The following is a 6,000-nucleotide window of genomic DNA, read 5'->3' on the forward strand; positions in this document are numbered from 1 at the left end:
CTGCTTATGTTTGTTTACCCGCACGCTTCCTGAATAGAAATATTTTCCGCGTTTATATGCACAAGAGGAAAAAACACACCATTTTAACAGCCTCCATGATGTATTGTAAGTACAGAAACATTGCCAAGGGTCACCATGCAAAATCTAACAGTGTGTCAATCATACGAGGATGACAACCGCGTTAATAGGTTTTCTTGCTCCCACTTTCCTCCTTCACATCTGCAAAAACTTGGAAATGGAAATAGGGGTTAAAACGTCCATCAGGATATCGTAGGTTGATTGACGAAGGGAGGTTGAGCTCAGTGCCGACGAACAGTAAAAGGCTTTATTGGGCAACGATATAAAGGCTTTATGGCACTTATAGATGACCAAATGGTGCATTATAAAGCTCTAGAAATAAACACCTTGCCATGTGAAGTGATCTTGTGTGAGATCAATCTGTCTCTCCAAAGGGATAAGCGCAAAAGAAGCCATTTTAGTAAGGCTCTCCAGAGACAGGCTTCTATTCATAAGGCCTCTGAATGCTTTAGCTGTTCCCAACCACGCAGTCCTTCACTTGGTCAAAAGAAGTTCTTGGAGGGAAAAAAAAAAATGTGGTAGTGATGAAGGATCCGTGGCTCAGGTCCAACATTCAGATCCACGTTCATCTGTTTTGGTACTCCATAGCCAAGAGACAGACCCGTTTGTCATCATTTTTGAGATCCCCACCTACGTTCACTCATCCGTCTCATTGCTTAAACACAATGAGACGACAGTTTACGCTAATGACGCATCCGATTTTGGCCGAGAGCCAGTAGAAGACAAGTCAAGGTGCCTGCCAGTCATTTTTAACCTACTTTACAATCATTGCATGACAGCGTTAACATTTTGAAATTATTTCTTAAATGTTTTGGGTTTAAACAAAGACAATCCAATAGGAAAGCTTTGTTATTGTTAAAAAAAAAACAGCTTCAAGGTCCAGCTTTGGAGGAAAGACTTGCTCTGCAGGGATTGCAAGAAAAAAAAACATCAGTGTGGCACATTCCCCAATGGAACGTCATTGCAACTCCCATGTTTGCACATTAGTCGCCATCTGAAGTGATTAATTGGATGGGAGTGTTATTTTTTCGTGTCAAGACCTTTCATCGCACCGCCGAGACATCTATGTAATCTCCTGCTTCTGAAAAGATAAACTGCATTTTTGGCTCTCTAGTGAAAGCAAGTGAAAGCGGCTGGCCTTCTGCTAGTGCTCGCTAGGGGTTGCTAGGAGAGGAGACCCAAAGCAGTGATGGGGCTTGCCGTCGCTGAGAGCCAAGGGGCCCCCGGGGAAAAGACGGTCCAGAGAGCGGGGGACTCTCACGAATGTCAGGAAATGTTCCCACAATTAAACACACAAACAGATTCACACGGGGCAGCAAAAAGGACCGAGATGACCGAAAGGAAGGAATGGAGGGTGGAATGAGGACGAAGAGTTCATGCTCCGTCATACTGCTTGTAAACATACTTCATATGCTAACACTGTTTTGAATTGAAAATGACTTTTTAAGTGGCTTAGAAAAATAAATGAGTGGGACAGATGGAGAAGAGAAGGATTTGAGTCTTATTCATGGTGTGACATCGGAAGGGATGAAATTTGTCCAGGAGGGCACATATCCTTCTTCCTCCATTTTGACCGCTGTCCTTCTAAAGCGATTACACCTTAAGAAAAAAATTTGATATGCATGCCTTGTTTCCAGTGGGTGAGCGAAGGTTTTCAAACTTCCTTTTATAGAAGTAACCCCTCCGCCCCCCCATGCGGGATATTATAAATAAGAAGCAGGAATGCAGAAAGACAAGAAGTAAACATCCATCCAAGCTGCTGGGTTATCTACACTCAGCTGTGCAGTTTAGAAGACAATCTTTCAAGCTGATGTCATACACTGTGATAGCGTTACAATAGATTTCCGATCATTTGACAAAGTGTAAACCCACTAAATGTGGACCTTGAGTTCATAAAATAGAAAAGTAAAATAGTTATTGGGCGCCAAATTCAATTAATGCTAAATGCACACAAGTAAAAACAGAATGAGCAAGAATGTTCCACCATGAAGGGGGAAACCAAGTTGTAATTTGATGTAAGAAAAAAAATCAAAGTTTGTCAAGCCAACTGGTAAATATATACAAACATGAACATTTGAGAGCATAAAAGAAATCTATAAACATTATTGATTACAGTTAAAATCAATTTCAGATCTGGAAAGTATTGAGGAGCACTTGTCCCATGCCAGGTCCAAAGCTCATTTGGGTGGCAAACTGAATTTGAAATGTATAGGTGAAGGAAGGGGAACCTGTTGGCAAGAAAACACTGTGTGGTTGACGTTATGGAGTTTGGATAAACTATTCCATATGTGCACCAGATCCCAAGTGAAAGGGCCGCTTTGTGCTCAGCAAAGTATCAAGAGCATATGTCCCAAATGGAGCCCCACAATCACCTCCACCACCCGATCCGTCCCGTCCCGTCCCTTCGCCCGTCTGTCCGTCTCTGACAGAACCAATGTGGTGCTTTTTCTGTAGCTCGAGCTATTATTAGCTCGGTACGCAGGAGCTCTAAGATTAGATGTGGAGATCTCAACGTTCATCCTACTGATGGACTACCTGTGACTCCAACACTTGTCAATTGTGGAAAAGCTGTGGAAATGTCAGCAAACAAAACTGTAGGAGGGGCAGCGTTTTGTTTTTGTTTTTTTATACAGAGAAGAGGTTGAGTGTGTGTTTCAAATGATTTTCAAGATTGTTGCAGCCATGCTTCTGTCAGTCATGCAAGCAGCTTGGTGGGGGGCATAGCTGGCATTTGCTGTGATTGATGGGATTTTAATTGACCTCATAGTCTGGAAATGCTTTTACCACATACAGAATAAGAAGCCAGTATCAGCTTTTTTTATTCAAGGACAAACTGGGACATATGACAAATGTAAATTGAACTTCCCAGCTGGTTTAGCCACATTCTCCTCTGATGCCAAGAGGTCTTCGCCCTATCAGACATTCCTGCTATGCAGCGCTTCCTCTTGAACCCAGGTGTGGCGAACAGAGAACAGCTTTAGGATTGTCTGAACGTTCCAGCTTCCCGTCACCTTGCATGTTATTCATTCTTTTTTTTTTTTTGGTTAATCCACTCAAATTTAACACGAGACATTGATGTTTAAAAATGTATATCCATTTATGCTGCTACATTTGTGGTCCTCAGTGTGGCCGGGAGAGAATGGACAGGTTATGTTACACTACGACATAATTTATGTCCTCCTGTTCAGACATTTGGAAGTCCAAATGCACATTATGGGAATGTATTACATGGTGCCAGAAATATGGTTGCCTCGTGCTACAAAAATAATCCAGTTTGCCATTTTTTATGTAAGTTCCATTTGTGATTAAGGAGCAGTAGGAGGGGGCTTTAGGGAGCGTTGCAGGGGATCACTTTTAACAGACACAACATGTGGTGTCTGGAATAAGATTATGCCTTAACAGCTAATTACTCCCAGACTTCTTTCTTAAACCCTATGCCAGAAATTGCAGTAAGCATGCAAGCAGGCTGCATTGCCAGCGCAGGCTGAAACCATGATTAGCAACTCGTCATATGCACGTACTGTGACTAACAATGCCGGTTCATGTCATGGAGGGAAAAGTCACAATTGACCTCCAGGTAAATTGCCAAATTGTCTGGAATGCAGCCAGCAACTCATCATGTATTTTTAATGGCAAACCTGAATTGTGTGTTCACATATTTAAGCAAAATGCCGTCCCTGCATGATGATTATTCCATCTTATGTAACAAAGAACTGGCATTTTCACAATAATAATAATAACCACAGCTTTAGTGTTCCTTTAATCATCAACAGCTTGCACTATGCCACATGGGGTTGGTCCCACCTGCAGACCAAAATCATGCTGAAGCAAAGTGCACCACAAACATGGCTGAACGATGATCCCGCACCACCCCTCCCTTCCCTGTGGCGGGAAGGCTTACCAAAGGCTTATAGTACTGGGCACACCAGTGTCAAGTGCAGCCTGCTTGTTTACCTGCTAAAAACCCAGAATGTCATCTGAGCAAGGCTCCATCTTTCCACCTCCTCCAGTAATGTGCACACAACCCAATTGTCGATCCTCCTCAGTCAGCGAGGGTACAGCCAGAAGCAGCCCACGTCAGCCAAGGGCTTTTGTTACTCTTGGACCAGATCTATTTTTCTTTCCTCCCTCCCTTCGGAAACGCACAGGTAGCTGGATGAGGATTGCGCTTGCTAATCAAAACATTGGACCTAAAAATACTCCTGCCAAACTGCTGCAACAGCTGCTCCAGATGGACTGGAAGGCAAAGCCCATGTCTCATATGTATGATTTTACAATTTTCAAGCTTCAAACTCTTCACGTGGCTTACATTGGTTGGTAACAGACTTAGCTGGAAAACCTTGTTATCCCTTTTCTGCCGCAAACAAATTAGCCGCACAAATGTGGGCGATTTATTCCGAAATAGTTTTGTCAGTGGACACGCATCAGGATTCATGTTTTCATCGGTGGATGTTACGCTCACAAGTGACATGGTTTTGACACATGAGGTGGAATGTGGTAGATGCTCAATGCAAAGCTGTGTGGGTGACAAGGAGGATGCGGAGGGAGCAATTGAGCACTTGGCATGGCGCACTGCTTGTAAAGCCTGCTCAGATGAGCAAGAGGACACATTACTGCATCACTGCCAGATGTGCAAAGGGATTAAAGGGCTCCATACTTCCCCATCCTCTTTGAATTACAGATTGCATCTTAAGAGCCATGGAGGCCTGGAAGTTGGTAAACAGCCACTGTGGACACAACACTGTGAATGCAGCATGTTATTTTTAGAAAGAGTTGAAATTGTAGCTGCTCGAGTGATTATTGCATTAAATGATGTGATGGTGTGAAATGATCCACTGGGATCAACCTTCATTTATTGCTGTGCATGTCTGTAATATATTGTTAATAAGGAGGTAGGGCGCCCTCTGTGGGTACTCGAGCGAATCGGCGTCAAATTTGACATTTTAGTATTCTGCAGACATTCATTGAGTATCTACGTGAAGGAATCTGGTTGGCATTGTATCACATATAGGAGGGGACGACGGTGACAAATAAAATTGTGCAATAAGTGTAAAAAGCAGTTGATGGTACTAAGACCTGACGTCAAAGACGTCTTTTATTTTTTTTTATTTTTATTTTTTTATGACCGTACGTTGGCATCCTTTGCAAAAGAGATGTCGCGTAGCATCATCTATAATGCTCTCATTTGCATTTTTCCAACAACACAAATAGGGGTGTGCAAATGTCTTGCAACAAAGATTTCACACGTTTGCCATCTCCACGCCAACGGCAGCCTCGATGCTTACTTCCCCCGGCTGATGAATGCACGGCTGGGCCGGGCCGGGCAGGGTCGGGCCAGGCCGGGGGGTGACAGCCAGGCAGCACCATCACAACCCCGAGCACCTCATGCACATTCACCAGGTAAAATGAAATAAAATCGGTGCTTACCGCTTCGGTTCTTTACGGAGAAAGCAGGTTGTGATCAGCAATAATGATGATGATTATGATAATAATAATCCCTCTTAATGTTGTCAGCGGATAATTGCAGTGTGGGACAGTGGGAGCGAGGTCCTGCCTGCCTGGCTGCATGGAATGAGCTGCTCATTCAGCTGAATGATAGATAGATAGTGAGTGAGTGAGTGAGTGAGTGAACTGACTGCAGCGCGACTGTCAAGTCGCTCCAAACAGCAGCAGCAGCAGCAGCACCACGCCTCCCTTCTTAAAGCTACGGCGCACGCTCCGTGTGGACGGGAGAGACATTTATTTCGGTCTGAAAGGTGCACTGCACGATTTATTTTGATTTCTGCAATTTACATTTTGCAAGGCTGTTTGAAAAGCAATGCAGTTCCCTCGGTATATCGCAGGTTATCGCAACTGTTTGCAAATTTGATGCATTTTTTTTCCTTTAAACTCAAGCCAAATCTACATGTCTTTGTCTGCATC

General features: G+C 43.6%; 1 protein-coding gene across 2 annotated transcripts in view; it reads right to left on the reverse strand.

The window, feature by feature from the left end:
• Window positions 1–5,724, reverse strand: part of LOC148384856 (disheveled-associated activator of morphogenesis 2-like) — a 49,499-nt gene extending 43,775 nt beyond the window's left edge. For both annotated transcript variants that reach the window (XM_088400503.1, XM_088400499.1), the window contains exon 1: window positions 5,506–5,724. The gene's annotated coding sequence lies outside the window, so the exon portion shown is untranslated. The remainder of the gene's footprint in view (window positions 1–5,505) is intronic.
• Between the last annotated feature and the right edge of the window lie 276 nt (window positions 5,725–6,000).

The sequence above is a fragment of the Syngnathus floridae genome, chromosome 16 (genome assembly GCF_059516105.1).
Source record: "Syngnathus floridae isolate MCC-2025c chromosome 16, RoL_Sflo_1.0, whole genome shotgun sequence".
In the NCBI taxonomy this organism is placed as follows: Eukaryota; Metazoa; Chordata; class Actinopteri; order Syngnathiformes; family Syngnathidae; genus Syngnathus; species Syngnathus floridae.